The sequence below is a fragment of the Lissotriton vulgaris genome, chromosome 4_2 (assembly GCF_964263255.1).
Source record: "Lissotriton vulgaris chromosome 4_2, aLisVul1.2, whole genome shotgun sequence".
NCBI lineage: Eukaryota > Metazoa > Chordata > Amphibia > Caudata > Salamandridae > Lissotriton > Lissotriton vulgaris.
The window spans coordinates 23,218,002-23,236,631 of record NC_141692.1 but is presented as its reverse complement, the minus strand read 5'-3'; the positions used below and the strand labels follow the sequence as shown (position 1 = coordinate 23,236,631).

At 41.5% G+C, this 18,630-nt stretch overlaps 1 long non-coding RNA gene across 1 annotated transcript in view; it reads left to right on the top strand.

Annotated features, from left to right (window-relative positions):
- LOC147718168 (uncharacterized) overlaps positions 1 to 16,896 on the top strand; it is a 50,284-nt gene extending 33,388 nt beyond the window's left edge. Inside the window, exons 3-4 of the long non-coding RNA XR_015295559.1 lie at positions 1,482 to 1,594; positions 16,605 to 16,896. This is a non-coding gene — a long non-coding RNA (uncharacterized LOC147718168). The remainder of the gene's footprint in view (positions 1 to 1,481; positions 1,595 to 16,604) is intronic.
- Positions 16,897 to 18,630: the final 1,734 nt, after the last annotated feature.

Below are 18,630 nucleotides of genomic sequence, written 5' to 3'. Positions count from 1 at the left end.
CCCTACTCTCTCTATTAATTGTGGAAGTCTGTTGGTACAGCTCATCTTCTGTGCTGATGACACATACATTCTATTTCCTTCTAATGAAGCAGTCCAGAAAGGTTCTCCCAATTTTAAGGAGAGTATGTGGCAAATCACAGGGCAGATGCCACAGAACTCCCACAAATGAACAAATATAAGACAGAAATTATGTTCATTCCTATTCGGAGTTCACCAAATCTACTTTCACTTATTCTCTGGCCATTGCATCTGGATCCCACTCCCATGCCTGCTACTTCTGTTCAAAACCCGGTATTTTACTTTGATCCCATGATCTCACTAATGATCCAAGTGAGCAAACTGGCCTCCACTAGCTTCTTACTACTTTGAATTGTGGAAAAAGAGAAAATCACCCCTCATCTCCCTTGTTCCTCAAGCCCTGTTCAGTTGACCATACTGAGCAGGCTGGACTACAGCAACTTAGTATTCTTAGGTGGGCTGTGCATTGTCTTCCAACATCTGGAGGCATTCTAAAATACAGCTGCCAGACTCACTCTAGCCTTCCCTAAGCCTTCATCAGCAACATTGACCTAGAAGCCTTTGCACCGACGGCCCATCGAGAAGAATTACACTGAAATGATTCTGCCTCGTCTTCATTGCTACCCTTGGTCAGGGTCTCAGCTATTGTTGAAAAGATTTGTACTGTCCAAATCCTCTTGGACATTTAGATCATCCATGGGCAGCCTGCTGAATACACCTAGGTGACATAGTACAAGACAGGGAGAAAGGACCTTCTCAGTATCTGCAACCAAACTTTGAGACTCTCTTCCTCTTCATTTGGGCGCATAAACTCAGCTACTCCTATTTTGAAACCTCCTGAAAATGCGGCTGTACTCCAAGCAACTCCCACTCCTGTATACTGTGTATTCTCTCTTACAATCTCTCTGTGCCTGGACACCATTCTTGGCAGTCATGCACTTTACAAAAACCCACACATAAAAGAGCAGTTCAATGGATCTTGGTGCAAGTAGAATTCTGTTTAGTCATCCAAATAGTCTTGTATCATCTTCTAGATGGTCGTAGTTGTTGACATTTGCAGCTTCTGAGCTTCGTGAACGTGTGTGCTTGCTATAAGTCCATGTACATTTATTATAAACATGTCTGACTTTGTCCGGTGGCAACAGGGCATTGGCTAATGGGCTATATGGGCTAATGAGCCACAGTGATGGGGAATAATGTTGCTTGCCTCTGTCCTATGGTTATGCAACCTGAGAAGGCTGGGAATTGTGGGTATGTGATTAGGGATATTTGCAGCAGTGCAGATTTGTACTGTAGAGAAGTATGTGTTGTAAGTATTTTATTTGAGTGTGTTCTTGTTACCTCTGTAGGGAATACCCCAGTGTGGAAAGTTCTGTAGGTGCCGAAAAGTCCAACATGTGAAGTTGTTTGTTTAAAATACCAAGAACCAATGGCGGAATAATCCTTCTCCATTTATTTTAAAGGAGTGTGGTACCTAAGCAAGAGCTGTGAAGCGACATGTACACCTGTCAACACTGGAACAACAATTGTTACATGCTGCAACACTTTCCTGTGCAACACCGGTCCTTAATAAAAGGTAAGGGACCGAGTATGTTTTCCTGTTTTTGAAGAGGAAGAAAGTTGGCCATAGCAACTGTTACCATTAACAAAGTGAGGTGATGACATTGTTTGGGATACCGTCATGCCCCTGATGCAAGTTTTTTTTTATTGTTGTATCTATGCTCATATACATCCAATACACGTGGAGGTAGTTTTGTTCCCTCCCAAGCATTGGCATTTCCCTTCACTTTATGTTTTGGATACAAGGCTTGACTACAAACGTTACACTCTTTGTTGTTAAGAAAGGTTATTTGTAACAGGTGGAGAAGTGTGGCTCAGGGGTTAGAGGCGGCAGACCCGGAAGCTGAGATCGGCCCTGGACCAGGGTTCAATTCCCCGCCCCGACGGGGGTTGGGCTCAATAATTCCACGGACTCGATAATTCTCGCTCCGGTGCCTTCTCGACTCACGGGTTCACACTCTGCGACTCTGGCAATAGCTTGCTTAATCTCCACAACGGCCCCTCGCGGCGGGATGCCTGACTTTCACCTTGTGGATACCTGCTGGGGCTATCACACAGGGGAATACCAGGACAGGTTCCCTAAGCAAGCGCCGGGACACACACTGCGGGTAGCTGTGCGCTATATAAGCTCAACTACGTTTACATTTACATAGAAGAGCAAGAGTTACAGGAAAAGGCTGCCCCTCTTTAACAGACAGTGAATTCTGCAAGTTCCTCCCTACTGCTGGGGTCCAGACACAACTGTGAATCTTCCATGTAGGTTTTAATCTCAGAACTCTGTGCAGCTCACCTTAGCTGTCCTTCAAGGAAGTGAGCCCTGCATGAAAATCTGCACCTCAGTGGCACAAAGGGCAGAATTTAGTGCAGAACCAACTTTAAAAAGAGTTGCCTGTCGATGACACTATGGTGGCAAACGTGTTACGTCTTCTCGTCTGATTTCTGCACAGTCTCGCGCTGCTGTGTATAGCATTGGATTTGTAAGGAGATCCCCCCTACAGTACAAACTCCTACTTGTAGACAACACAGTGCATCTGACTGTCCTGATCTGGTGACATCCTCCCAGGATTGGTGATAGACCTGCACCTATGACGTCATGGGGAGTGCATGAGATGGTCCTACTCAGGTGGTGTCTACCCAAAGTGCATCTGACTGTACAGAGCTGGTGACATCCTACCACAATGGGAGATAGACCTGCACCAATGACGTCACCAGGAGTGTAGCTGATGGTCCTGATCAGGTTAGAATAGAATAATACATCAAATTATAAAAAAAAAACCTGGTTATTTTAAAGGTTTGGGGTTTCTTTCAGGAGGGAAGATGAGATGAGGTGAAGCTAAGAAGCGATGACAAAATTATGGGAAATAAAAAGATACATAAATTGTAGTTTATATACACACCCAGGTGTGCAAATGTCCAAACACTTTAAAGTAAGTTCTTCATCCATTATTGTCCTTCTGCAAAACTGCAGAATGTAGAAACAAAGCCTAATGCTATGTGGGCAGCATGGATATGCTCTTACAGGGCATATACATAACTGTTCCTAAACACTTGTGTTGCACACTTTGTAAATGAAATATAAAACTTGGCGCATAAAGCATCGGCAGGTCCCTCGTCCCACGAGGACGTGTGCGGGATGCGCCGGACTAAGCCCGGACAAAGGGCGGGCCCTCTGTGGCCCTTAGTGGCTGAAGTAGGCTGGGCTGGGCCCACTTATTTACATTTTAACTATTTTACTCCTATTTTTAGTCTATCTTTTTCACTAGTTTGTTACATAGTCATTATCCATTTTTGCTTTCATCGACCTTGACCTGTTTACTGCATACAGGAATTCTGTGTTTATTCCGCAATTGCCATAATTTATATATTTTAAGCTGCTAATTATTGTTTTTTAACGATGACTGCTAAAAAACTTCGCTCTGGGAGACTTTTGGGGGGAAGGTCTTGTGTTAAGATGAGATCTAACCCCCTGCGAAACAAGGAGTCAACAAATCTTCAACTAAAGGGTCACTGCCAGTTATTCCAGTTGTGGGAAAAGTCAACAGATAAGAACTTGGTGATGGAGGTTGACCCTGATAAAACTGCTCTAAATATGAACATAGCGGTAACTCCCGCATTAGGCGTAGAATCTGTGCCTGCAAAGAAAGGGGACGTTTCAGTAGAAAAAACGATTCTTGCCTTACACACCAGTGTGAAGCATAATCTAAACCCCATTGAGGACTCTAATACTATTAATTTGCCCTCTTCTGGAACTGAGAACGTGCATCAAATTAGTATCCCTCCAAAGTCCGAAATATGCTTGACTAACGACCTATTAGGAAGCTCCCAGGCAAAGAAGGTATGTGATGGTCATTTTCAAGGGTTAGATATTGATTTGGAATTATGCAATCGTTATTTAGCAGATGGATCATTAAAATTGTTTGAAGCTACTAAGACCCCGAAGGGCGCAACCCCTTCTGGTTTGCAGCTCTATAGTAGCACCCCTTCTCTTAAATTTCAAGATTCATCGATGCAGTCCAATCTTCCAAAAAGTCCTGAACTTAATATATCAGGTATCGACCCGATTAGACCACCAGGCTTGGAGCGACATTTCGGAGTCATTGATAGCTCTGGAGCATTTGTTGTCTTCAATATTGCTGTTATTGAATACATTCGTGGGGAGTTCTGATTGTGTTTTAGAATCAGTTACTCAGATATTAAAGGTTTTATTACTTAGAATCCCAGAGAAGACCCCGGATCTAAACCTTGGAGACGAGCGATAAGATTTGGTTTCCCCCATTATATCTCCATCCGGAAATAATCCAACGTTTATATCCAATAACTGTAATCAAATTATGCCAGAGATTTCAGCCAGTAATGAACTCTCTTCAGTCCCTAAATCATCTGCTTATAATTGTATAAGGGATTCCGATCTTGAAATTGTAGAAGAAGAGGGGGTGGCAGTAGATGGCAATCTTGATAAAGCGCTCTTCCCAATTTTCAGGACGGAAGCCAAGGGGACTGAAGAGGGAGAAAAAATGATACCAGGTAAACTCAAAATATGTAAAGGGAAAAAGAGAAAACTAATTCGCAGACATAAGAAAAAAAGGCTGAGACAAATAGTATTTGAGGATTCCCAGATCCAGCCAAATGATCCGCCCAACTCGGAAGGGGCCCCAAAACAGGAACCTACTACATGTATCCCCGATAGTCAATTACCAGCGTGTGATATAATCCTCCCTAATTGTTCATCTTTGTCTACAGGAGGTCCCCCCTGTGATGTGGGGAAACCTACAATTCTTTTTCCAAAAATAGAAGTGACAAAGTTAGGCCCTCCTGTCTCAATGGTTCTTACCCTACTGCGCCTATTTTTCATTCCCGGGTTGAAGGTACAGCTTGCCCGCAGGATCCTTCTAGAAAAATCTTAGAAGATCCTGTAGATACACTGATTCTAGACTTTTTACCGTTGTTTGACAACGATCTGGTATTAAATAGAACATTGTTACTCAAATGTTTTAGTGAAATAGAGAGCTTAAAATTAATTCAATCAAATGACATCGATTTAGTTTCTATGTTAAGAATTGATAATATATCATACATTAGGGTATCGTTCTATTCTAAATTAATAGTGAATCTTATCTTGAATCAAGCTGAACATTTTCAAAGTCGAGAAATTAATGTGTTACCTGTTTTGGCGAATTGTAGAGATAGATTTCATGAAAATCGTTCTAGTCAATCAGGTCACCCTTTCTCTTTTGAGGATTTAAAGATTTGTATATCAAAAACTAAAAGGCTAGTATCCCATGTAACTCCAGCTTTGCAAAAATCTTTTACCCCTAGAGAAGATAACCATCAATGGGATTGGCTTCCTGGGGTCCTATTAAACAAATCAAAAGATAACCCAAAGCTATTTTCTCATCTTTAGCAGCTGTTTAAAAATTCTTTCTTGGAATGCTGCTGCGATTAATAATAGTCCTGAGAAATTACAGTATATTTTCTCACTGAACCCAGATGTGATTTGTATTCAAGAGACCTGGTGTATCAATAGAATGGATGTGGGGAAGGATTATTTTGTACTTGAGATCGCGGCTTTTCCCTCGAAGAGAGGACATGCAAAAGGCGGAATTGCATGCCTCCTCTCTAATAGAATAAAGTGGAACTTTTTCCACTATGTGGATCAAAGTAACCTTTTTCAGGCGGTTATTTTTAATAGCTTTGGTGATGGGGAACATAAAAACCCACTGGTCATAATAAATGCTTATATCCCCCCTGAGAATTGCTATAGCAGTGTACTGAAGCAGGTTTTTAGTTTTATTAAAAAGATTAAGGAGGAAATACTTACTCCCATGGTCCTGTTAGTGGGGGATTTCAATTGTAGAGTTTCCAACTTTAGCTTAGAACTCTTTAGAAATAAGTCTAAAGAGGAAGCTTTTTTGATTCCTCAAGCCCTCTTCCCTGACAAAATCAAAACTAATAAAAGAGGGAAAATTCTGCTGGAAGAATGATCTCTTACGGAGGGACTAATAGTGAATGGTAGGCTCCCTTCGGATGTTCCAGCGAATTACACCCACAAATCCAGTACAAGTGAGTCCATTTTGGACTATGCAATTATAGATTATTGTTCCTTCCCTTTATTGAGAGATTTGGTGGTCTCAGACAATATATTGAGTGACCATAAGTTGTTAACTCTAACCCTTTCAATACGCCTTCCTGAATCTGACCCCTGGTCACTTAATGGTGATATGGTCAACATGAATAAAAAGTCTGGTAGATGTTTCTGGGACTTCAAAGCCATAGAGGGCTTGGGGCGTATTTTGAATAAAACTATCTTAGAGTTAAATAACTGGAAAGGGTCTGAGTTAACCCGCTTCAAGGATCTCATGGAGAGAATCATTTTGGATGTTAAAAAATCTAATTTGACACCGAAAAGGATTCTTCTCCCAAGATCGATTATTCTTCTTAATAAGGAAATAAATAAGTTAGTGAGGGAGCAATACGTGTGCAGATCAATCGAAAGAGTCCATAAAATTGATTGCTTAAAAAGAAGGAGAAATAGGATTAAGAAAAAGATAAAAAAAGAAAAAGAAGATTCCCTTTGGATAAGTCTACGGGAGGCAGTGGTTCATGGCAAAGTTAGACAGTTTTGGACCTGTATTGGAGAGGGATGCGGTGCATGAGTTGGTCCCCTACCGATTCCCATCCCTGAATCATTATGGGTCAATTATATTTCTACTTTATACGCTTTGAATGGGGAGTCGGCGGAGCTTAGGAACCTTAGTATTGAGTTTGACTTGGCAATAGAACCCCCCACAGAAAAAACTATTGAACAGGCGATTAAAGATATGCGTACTTCAGGAGCCATGGGACCTGATGAACTCCCAATATCCGTCCTGAAACAGGAGCCAATTTTCTGGAGCAAAATATTGTTTCATGTTTTCAGTTTCTGTTTCATGAAGAAAATTGTCCCTTCTTCTTGGAAAGGGAGTATACTGGTGCCACTCTTCAAGAAGGGCGATAGGGATATTCCAAAAAATTATCGTCAAATAGCCCTCCTTGACGCAACTGGAAAAGTTTTTACCAAGTCTTTGCTATCCTTAATTAATGATTAGGTTGAGGCAAACAATATATTACCCTTAGAACAGACCGTATTTCGAAAAGGGCAAGGCACCTTAGATAACCTTACTGCACTACAGATCATTTCGGATAAATATGTAAAGGTCCGTGGGGGATTTGTGTATGCGGCATTTATAGACTTCTCCACAGCATTCAATAAGGTGGATCGTATTCTGCTGTGGAGAAAGCTATCCGCAATGGGCATGCCTCCTCACTTGCTTGACCTGGTGCAGGTTTTACATTAAGGGTGGGCGTAGTTCGCGAAGTAGCGCTTCGTGAAGCTACGCGAAGTGCACTTCACACTACTCGAACTTCACGTAGCACTACGCGAGCTGCGTAGTAGCATGTTCGCGCTGTGCAAGATGCGTTTTCAATGATTGCACAGTGCGGACAAGCATCCGGCACTGTGCAATCATTAAAAACGGCATCTTGCACAGTGCGAGCTGCAGTTTTCTGGTGCTCGAGTAGATTATTACTCGAGCTGCAGCTTTCTCACGCGAACTGGTAGTTTCTCATTGAGAGCGGTCGCGAGCATGCGCAACCACTCACAATGAGAAACCTTACCTCCCCGCGTTGAGAATCTCGCCGGGATGTAATTTTGCTTGCTCGCGGTCGCGAACATGACGTTTGGGACCGCGAACAAGCAAATAATGAGCGCTGCACTACGCTACGCTGCACTACGCATGTTCGCACTGTGCTACGTGCAGCTCGCGTAGTGCGAAGTTGCGCAAACTTCGCAAACTCCGTGAGCGTAGCGTAGTGCTTCGCCCAGGGTTATTTTACATACTGATACATGGTGCCGTGTTCTTCAAGGTGGAACAAGGGGGCTATCACAAGTTATCCCATCAATTAATGGATTGAAACAGGGTTGTTTCCTTGCTCCATTGCTCTTTTCCTTGTATATTGCGGATCTTCCTGCATCTATCTCGTCAAGTGATGGAATAGCCCCGACTGTAGGGGGAATTACTATTTCCTGTTTGTTATATGCAGACGACATTATAATATTTGATCTAACACCTAAAGGGTTGGCCAATAGTCTTCGAGCACTTGATCTTTTTTCCGAAGCCCACTTCTTGAAGATTAATGCATCAAAAAGCAAAATCATGTGTATTGCAGGGAGAAAAAAGTTAAAGTATAAGAATTTTGTATGGTCAGCTGGCGGTCACAAATTGGAGGTGGTAAAGACATATGTCTATTTAGGAAAAAATATCTCCAATAATTTAAGTGACAAACCCCATACTGATAACAACTCCCGCAAAGCTTCGTCCCAGGCAAAGGGCTTGGCTGCCTTATATTTAGCCACGGGGAGAAGGCATTTCGATCACCTACTGGAAGTTTTTAGGGCAAAAATTCCATCCTCCCTTTTGTATGGAATGGAACTGGTAGATCTAAGGCAATGGAAATTTTTACACACTATAGAAGGGAAGTTGTTAAGATCTATATCTTCTCTTAATACTGCCTTTCAACCTTATGTCACCTGGAATTTACCTCATGGCATTCGACGTTTCTGGTTTCTCCTAAGACAGGATCTATTACCATTAAACAATTTATTAGCAAAATGGTACGGTACTCCTCCAATTTGTAATCTTTGCAACTTGTCCTCTCAGGATTGCTTGCATGTTCTCTTCATATGTCCCATATTGCGCCCGTTCCGGCGCAAGCGGTTAAGATTCATATGTCTGCAATTGGGTATTTTAAATGCTAACTCTTTTCAACTTGCACTGTATAACCCTCCAAATGACATTTTCTGTTTTAATGTTTTTAACTTTTTTAAATGCTTTTTAGCTATTTATTGATGACTTTTGTGGCTGATGATATTTGACTTCTCTGTATTTTTTGTAAGCATTGTAAAGATCTATTTTGCATTCAGTGGAATTTGTACTGTGTATGGTTTTTATGTGGATCTCCTCGGAGTTCCAAAACATAATAAAGGAATTGAATTGAATTAAAACTTGGTATCAAAAAAAAATCAAACTCTTCAAAATCAAAATATAAGATTTGAAATGTACACTACCCTAACAGGCACTAACAGACACATCTCATCCTGCCCTCATAGAGAAAAAAACAGCATATAAAATAATGTCAAATATACAAAGAGGTGCCATGTCGTAATCGTAATCGGCTTTATTCTGAGAACCCCTGAGGCACATCCCAAAAACACTTGTGAGCTTATCTCTGTATGAAGGCCACCATTAGCCTAAGATGGAGCTCACAATGAACCATCCTTCATGACCTGGGAGCTCCATACAGAGCAGCCATCTCCAACCCATCTGGTGTGCAATACCATTGGCATCTTAACAGTGTGGGGAACATCAAATCACAGAGGAACCAAAACACCTAGTAATAAACCTGATCATGTGGGCATCCTCATTTACCTACAATTTGTAGATAAATGAGTTGGCCATTATATTATAACGTTTGGCCATTATATCATAAAAAAATTGTCTACTTGCAACATCTTTGGAGCTTTTAAGATTCTCTGAGCCATGTCTTGGGGATGAGGACTTCAGGCAAAAACAACAGTTGATGGACAGAATGCAGAACAATGTCATACATTCACCCCAGTACAGAGATCTGGGCCGAAATCCATCATTTTCTTTGCCCACCATGCCATTCCAGTTTGAACCCAGCCATATGTAAATCAGTCTTGACCCTGTGCTCCATGGGAACAGTCCAGCCCGAACTGCCAACCAGGTCCTCCCTAGACTGGAAACAAGCATCCTAGGACCGGTTTCGGTCTTTCAGCCCTCATCAGCCAGGATAGCTTGATTCCAGTAGCATGTAGAGCACGGAACTCACGTCTGAGCATACCCGTCCCACTCGGGGTAACAAATGCAAAAACAATAGTTGATGGACAGAATGTAAAACGATGTCATACATTCCCCCCAGTACAGATATATGGGCCTAAATCCATCATTTATTTGCTCCCCATGCCATTCCAGTTTGAACCCAGTCATATGCAAATCAGTCTTGACCCTGTGCCCCATGGGAACAGTCCAGCCCAAACTGCCAAGCCAGGTCCTCCCTGGACTGGAAACAAGCATCCTAGGACCGGTTTCGGGCTTTTAGCCCTCATCAGCCAGGATAGCTTGATTCCAGTGGCATGGAGAGCACGGGAGTCACGTCTGAGCATACCCGTCCCACTCGGGTTGACAAATGCAAAAATAACAGTTGATGGACAGAATGCAGAACAATGTCATACATTCAGCCCAGTACAGAGATCTGGGCCTAAATCCATCATTTTTTTTCTCACCATGCCATTTCAGTTTTATTCCAGTCATATGCAAATCAGTCTTGACCTTGTGCCCCATGGGAACAGACCTGCCCGAACCACCAAGCCAGGTCCTCCCTGGGCTAGAAACAAGCATTCTAGGACCGGTTTCGGGCATTCATCCCTCATCAGCCAGGATAGCTTGATTCCAGTGGCATGGAGAGCATGGGACTCACGTCTGAGCATACCCGTCACACTCGGGGTGACGAATGCAAAAACAACAGTTGATGGACAGAATGCAGAACAATGTCATACATTCACCCCAGTACAGAGATTTGGGCCTAAATCCATAATTATTTTGCTCACCATGCCATTCCAGTTTGAACCAAGCAATATGCAAATCAGTCTTGACCCTGTGCCCCATGGGAACAGTCCACCCCCAACTGACAAGCCAGGACCTCCCTGGGCTGGAAACAAGCCTCCTAGGACCGGTTTAGGGCTTTCACCCTCATCAGCCAGGATAGCTTGGTTCCAGTGGCATGGAGAGCACGGGACTCACGTCTGAGCATACTCGTCCCACTCAGGGTGATAAATGCAAAAACAACAGTTGATGGACAGAATGCAGAACAATGTCATACATTCACCCCAGTACAGAGATCTGGGCCTAAATCCATCATTTTATTTTGCTCGCCATGCCATTCCATTTTGAACTCAGCCATATGCAAATCAGTCTTGACCCTGTGCCCCATGGGAACAGTCCTGCCCCAACTGACAAGCCAGGACCTCCCTGGGCTGGAAACAAGCCTCCTAGGACCGGTTTAGGGCTTTCACCCTCATCAGCCAGGATAGCTTGATTCCAGTGGCATGGAGAGCACGGGACTCACGTCTGAGCATAACTGTCCCACTCGGGGTGACAAATACAAAAACAACAGTTGATGGAGAGAATGCAGAACAAAGTCATACTTTCACCACAGTACAGAGATCTGGGCCTAAATCCATCATTTTTTTGCTCATCATCCATTCCAGTTTGTACCCAGCCATATGCAAATCAGTCTTGACCCTGTGCCCCATGGGAACAGTCCAGCCCAAACTACCAAGCCAGGTCCTCCCTGGACTGGAACCAATCATCCTAGGTCCGGTTTCGGGCTTTCAGCCCTCATCAGCCAGGATAGGTTGATTCCAGTGGCATGGAGAGCCCGGGACTCACCTCTGAGCATACCCGTCCCACTCGGGGTGACAAATGCAAAAACAACAGTTGATAGACAGAATGCAGAACAATGTCATACATTCACCCCAGTACAGAGATCTGGGCCTCAAGCCATCATTTTTTTGCTCACCATGCCATTCCAGTTTGAACTCAGTCATATGCAAATCAGTCTTGACCCTGTGCCCCATGGGAACAGTCCAGCCTGAACTGTCAAGCCAGGTCCACCTTGGACTAGAAACAAGCATCCTAGGACCGGTTCCGGGCTTTAAGCCCTCATCAGCCAGGATAGCTTGATTCCAGTGGCATGGTGAGCACGGGACTCACGTCTGAGCATAACTGTCCCACTCGGGGTGACAAATGCAAAAACAACAGTTGATGGACAGTATGCAGAACAATGTCATACATTCACCCCAGTACAGAGATCTGGGCCTAAATCCATCATTTTTTTGCTCATAATGCCATTCCAGTTTGAACCCAGCCATTTGCCAGTCAGTCAGTCAAGATTCTTTATTCGAATTAAAAAAATTCATAAAAGTCGCAACGTAACAGAGTATCATAAAATAATAAAATCCCATTTGAAAGACTTTACACAAATTTCCGGAATTTACAACAGATTATTGTAGCAATTAGGACCAACTAACAGTTCATGTGTTTTCCATTATTTTACGGGTGCGGATGATCATTTGCAAGAAAGTGCTAGTGCGGAAGATTACTTCTTCAGTATCCAAAGAGAGCAGCAACAAATATGATTCTCCCAAGGAGAGGGGTCTGTGTTTTTTAAAATATGGAGTTAAAAACCATTTAATATATTTTAAATAGTATTTACGAAAGAAGAAAAAGTGCAAGTCATTTTGTGTGCTCACTCCATCACATGGACAAGGTTTACAATGCATTTTTGGACAATAACCCAAGGGAAAACATAACAAAACTCTTAGGTTTTCAGCCCTTAGGCGAAACAAAAGTGATCTTTCCCAGTTAGACATTGGTAAAATAAGGTAGAGAGGTAAGGGATATCTAAACATTTCCTTATTCATGTATGCTACCACAGTTGATTTCCCAAGTGCCTTCTTTGCCCTTTCTGAATTATAAAGTTCATATAGTAAAAGTTGTAGCTCCCTCTTATCACTAGGCACAATTCTGGTGGTGTCCAGGAAGAGATGTCCTATACCCATGCTACATAAACTTTTATAAACTCCTGAAAACCAGGGAATCTCCATACCTTTATCACAACTGAGACAGTCACTTATAATTTCTTGCGTCAGGGTGGCTGAATTATTCCTCCAGATGGATAGCCAAAATGACGCCGGTCTTGTCCCAATAAAATCACAGATAAAATGCAGATTAAGTTCCCTGACCAACGCCAACTCTTTGTGGATCTATTTGTAAAGCCGACGGCCCGCAATACCCTGCTCCACTACAAAAGTTTCCATCCTGCATCCCAAAAAAACAGTATCCCTTTTAGCCAATTTTTAAGACTAAGGCGCAATTGTACTAAACTACAAGATTACGATGAACGCTCTATAGTCATGAAAAAGAAATTTGAAGATCGTGGCTACCCGCACAGGCTTGTCCGGGAATCATTTAAAAGAGCACGATTTTTTGATCGTCAGTCCATCTTACAAGAAAAGGGTACGAAACAAAATGACCATTTAGTGTATGTCACCAGACACTCTCTATTGAATGACAAGCTACGACAAATTATTTATTCTAACTGGCATCTTCTGAATGTTAATAAGCCCAAACAAGCTCTCATACCGAAACCAGTTTTTGCCTACAAAAGGAATAGGAAAACATAAAAGACTTAGTTGTAAGATCAAGACTGCCAGAGAAAATGAAATTCCTACAAAGAAGTATAACCAGTGAAAACCTAGTTATAGGCAATTTCAAATGCGGTAACTGCAAGATTTGCCCTCAAGCCATTGAAGGGAAAGACCTCACATTCAATAACATAACAATTCCATGCAAAACAATGACAAACTGCAAAACCCAAAACGTGGTATATTTAATACTATGTCCATGTCAGTAAGGTTATGTGGGCGAAACCTCCAGAGCCATTAACAAAAGAATAACAGAACACAAATCTGCAGTTCGCACCAAGAAGATCAATGCCCCTCTGGTGGCTCATTTCTTGGAATATGGACATTCTCCGGAGGATGTAAGGTGGTACATTCTTGAAAGTGTGCAACCTAGAGCAGGACTATGCCCTGATAAGATTCGAAAGAAGAGAGAGGTGTACTGGATTTTCTCTTTGGATACAACCATTACAGGTCTCAATTTTGAGATTCCGTGGGAGCAAGCAATAATCTAAAATCTATCATGTATGATAACTGACAGCTCAGGAGCAATTATACTGGTCACGATAGAGGCGTACTAATCTGCAAGATAGAGGACTCCCCTCCCCCTTTTTTTAGCTTTGCAGTATCGCAATCTGAGCTACCCTTGCTGGTTCAGGTTAGCCTTAATCGCCCTATTATGACTGTAAAACCATGGCCATAAATACTGTGTGCTTCCTATGATGTTTTGCTTAATGTTATACACCATTCTCAATTTTATATTTACATTTTTTTTTTTATTGATATATAGGGTGTATTTATTATTTACATCATGCATTGTTACATTAAGCAACACTCTTCATCTGCTTAAGAGGATATAACTATTCCCCATGCGTTTGCTATTCAATCATTCGACCTCATTATTGTAGTTCGACAATAGAACTACTCGTGTATGCCTATTGGCCCATAAGGTTATAATGCGGTGTATCATCACGGTGTGGATCGCCCCGCGATAAATAATATATCTCGCCTTCATGTAGTTCTGCTTTTGAACTACCCGCGTATGCTGATTGGCCCTTGAAGTCAAACCGCGATGCATTTCTGAGGACGTAATCATCACCCGTCTAGTTTGACGCCCGATTTTATTTAACACACCTGGTTTAACTTAAAACCAGAGGGGGTATATAAATAGCAGGAAAATCTGGTATCCTTTCCGCTGGTCTGGCCACTACGTCTGACGAACTCCAGAACCCCAACTATATCGCGGCGTTTGTTGCCGATAAGGTATTCTTCGCGATCCAGTTTTGCAATAATATTGCCATACTTAGAGGGAAGTGAAGTTTTAAATAAACTTACACTTTTCTTCTTTTCCTTCCCCGCATTTATTTCAATCTCTAGGGGCTGTAAGCGCTTCCAGTCCCCTAATTAAAGATATCCAGAACCCTAATTACATCACGGCGTTTGATGCCGATAAGGTATGCCTCGTGATTCAGTTTAGCAACAACATTGCTATATTCAGATGGAAGTTAAGTTTTAACTATACTTATACTTTTCTTCTTTCCCCTCCCCGCTTTTACTTTAATCTTATAGGTTTGTCAGCGCCTCGAGTACCTTAATTGCCTAGTAAGAAATATCTACATGCACTAGAGGTAAAAAGCTTTTTTCACTCGAACTGATTCAATATCAATGTGACTTATAGTCTAGATGTAACAGACAACATATAGTCCGATTTTTCACTAATAGTAGATATATTCGTTTCTACAGTGGTTACGAATACATTTTATCGGGCACAACAGTCGTTTTACGTCCTATCAGATCGTCAACTTGACTCTCCAAAATCATCGCTCAGCATTGAGTCATAGCTATATATCAATAAGGTAACTATCTAGTAACAGCGACAATGATTGATATGCTGACAGCCTTGCTCTCCCCTCATTGTAATTATTATATACTCTTCATTTATTGTAGCGTTTACCTTTGACTTAATTACTTCAACACGTCTGCAAGCCTCCCAAGAAGTGCATTAATAAGGAAAAGTAGCATGATAATAAGGTACACAGAGTAAGACTTACAATAATATGTCCTTTCGTATTAGTCCGATTTGGTAAAATGATATTGTCCTGTAACAGCCATTTCTAGCTACAACCAGTCCCTTCTCTCTCTAGGTTATAGTCATAGGTTTATGAAGTAAAACATGTAGTGCAATAAGTGTACACACAAGGCATATATAAGGCTATTGTAATATACTGTTTTTTTTTAAAAATGAGTGAAAAAATGTAGTGCAATAAGTGTACACACAATGCATATATAGGATATTGTAGTATACTGTTTTTTAAAAAAAATGAGTGAAACAGGGAACCGCTTGTATTTACATAATGCTAACTTTAGGACCTAGAAGTGAAATACCACACTGATAGAAAGACTTTCTTGTTAAATTGCTTACTTCCTCTTGTTATATTTTGTTACACAATGCGTCTTTTTCAATCAATAAGGTAATGGGTGTGCTACCCTCTATCTGAATAATCTATCCTGAATAAATATACGAAAATAGTGTGCCACCACATTATTACGTAAGCAACTAATATAAAGGTATTTCCACACACCTTTTTATGTCAACATCTAAATACCCTTATTTACTTAGCTTATGGCAACAAAAGTATAACCACACGTAGCTACATCATTGTGGTACTTTTTCGTACCAATCTTGCTTTTTGCTCTTTTCATATCCCTACTTTTTGGCGTACCAATCTTGCTTTTTCCTCTTTCCTTATCCCCCCTTTTTTCTTGGTATTTCTCACTTTAGAAAACTTGAGTTTTATCTGTCTTTCAATAAATTGATATGTCTCCTTCTATCTTTCAGCACTAACAAGATCCTTAGATATTAGTTGCTATGAAATTAGTAATCAAAAGATGAAGTTGATTTAAATCAAACATGTGTATAGCATTAATTTATCCAGTAATCAGATCACTTTACGAATTTAAAACAAAGAATGTCTAGAGCACCAATGTACCATATACGAGATCACTCTATGTGTTTAATAGTAATACTGCCTCCTGTATATAGAACTGCTTTATTATGTATCACATGTAAATATCAAAAGTACACCGAATGTGATATTTTTTGTTTTGTTTTGTGTGTTTCAATATAAACTAGACCTATGCCCAAGGTTGCTACACTGTATGTATAAAAACTGTATGAAATCATCAGATTACTAGTTTGTGACATGGTTTTTTATATGTTTTTCAGTGTTTTGTTGTATGTCCTATTGCAAATGACGGACTCCTGAAGAAGGCAAATGCCGAAACGTGCGTAGAGTTTCCATCCACCGCTTTGCTTACTCCACTAGCCCCACTTAACATCATTGTCATTTGTGTTGTTTATTTCTCCCCCTTTTTCTACTTGGTTTTTAGTATGTCTTCACAAATTTCTTGAATTATAAAATGTTTGTCATTGACCTTTTTATGGAATATATGTATTTTTATAACAGAAATGTCTAACAAAAATGAAGAAAATGATTTAAATAAAGTAAAAAATTAATTTATACACAAACAGTAAGTTTTGTTTTTATCAATTCTAACTACATGTCACAAGATTTATTTACTTAGTTGTATGGTTTCCTTGGGTTCGTTGGCTTATTTATTAAGCTCACTACTGTCTGCTTTACAAAAAAGATTAAGTTCCCTGTGGCAGATATACTCAGAGGTAGAAAACGGTGCACCCAAGATTTTCCTGCAAAATCGATTTTCTTCTAATTGCATGCAATGGTTTTTTGCCAGGCCCATTTCTCTGCCCCATACGTAACTACTGGGGCACATTGCAATTTAAAAAAAATTAAAATAGCCTTAGTAGCACCTATTTTTCTCGGGCGGGGTAAACTGAGGATTGAATTGATGGCCTTTGAGAACTTGCTCGTGGAGTGGGCCAAATGCCCAGTCCATGAGCCGTTTGCAGCAAAGACCATCCCTAAATATGGGAATGAGCTGGTAGAGTGTAATCTGTTACCCCTCACTGAAACGGAGTTGAGCTGTCGCTTCCCTTGCCCACACAACATAATAAAAGAATTTCTAAAATTCACGCGTAGGTCCAGGTCATCCATATATTCAATGAAGGTTTTCACCAGGATACGTATGGAGTTAGGGGTGCGGCCCATAAGGACTGCATCGTCTGCGTAAAGTAATGCTGGGAGTAATTTCTCTTTGATTCTTGGTACATCTGGGGTTGCCTGTCTTAGGGAGTTACTCAGCCCATTAATATAAATAATAAAAAGCAGGGGTGCTAAAACGCACCTCTGTCTAACAGCTGGTCCCACCTTGATCGCGCCCGAGGTCCCCCCCCCAGTCCAATCCTTACTTGTGAATTAAGGTCGGAATGTAAAAATGCTGGGAAGTGTACCAGGGGTCTGTCTAATCCGTAGTCCAAAAGAATGTTCCAGAGTTTCGCCCGGTTTACTAAATCAAATGCAGACGATAAGTCCATGAAAGCTAGGTAGATCGGTGAGGATCGAGCAATATTGTATTTACCAATTACTAATTTGAGATTCAAACACTGCTCGACCGTACCGACCTTACTTCTAAATCCCATCTGGCAGGGATCCAATATCCCGCTTTCCTCTGTCCATTCCAGGACCCTATTATAAAGTACCCTCCCCAGGATCTTCAGCGTGTTGTCCAACAGCGAAATCGGCCTATAATTGATCGGGTCAGATCTATCTCCCTTTTTGTATATCGGCACGATAATGCTGGTTGACCAGGTGTCAGGCATGGGAGCTAAGGGCACACTGTTAAAAACGTTTAATAAAATTGGGTCCAAAAGATCCGGCTTCCACTTGATAATATCTATTGGGAGGCCATCAGGACCAGGCACCTTGTTACCAAGGCTCTGTTTGATGGCTACTTCTACCTCGTGTAGCGTAATTTGTAAGCAACATATTTCTCCTGGTGTATAACAGGATTCCTCTTCTAAAGGTGCAGCATATATTTTAGAAAAATAGTTCTCCCATCCATATGCAAATCAGTCTTGATCTTGTGCCCCATGGGAACAGTCCAGCCCAAACTACCAAGCCAGGTCCTCCCTGGACTGGAAACAAGCATCCTAGGACCGGTTTCGGGCTTTCAGCTCTCATCAGCCAGGATAGCTTGATTCCAGTGGCATGGGGAGCAAGGGACTCACGTCTGAGCATACCCCTCCCACTCGGGGTGACAAATGCAAAAACAACAGTTGATGGACAGAATGCAGAACAATGTCATACGTTCACCCCAGTACAGAGATCTCG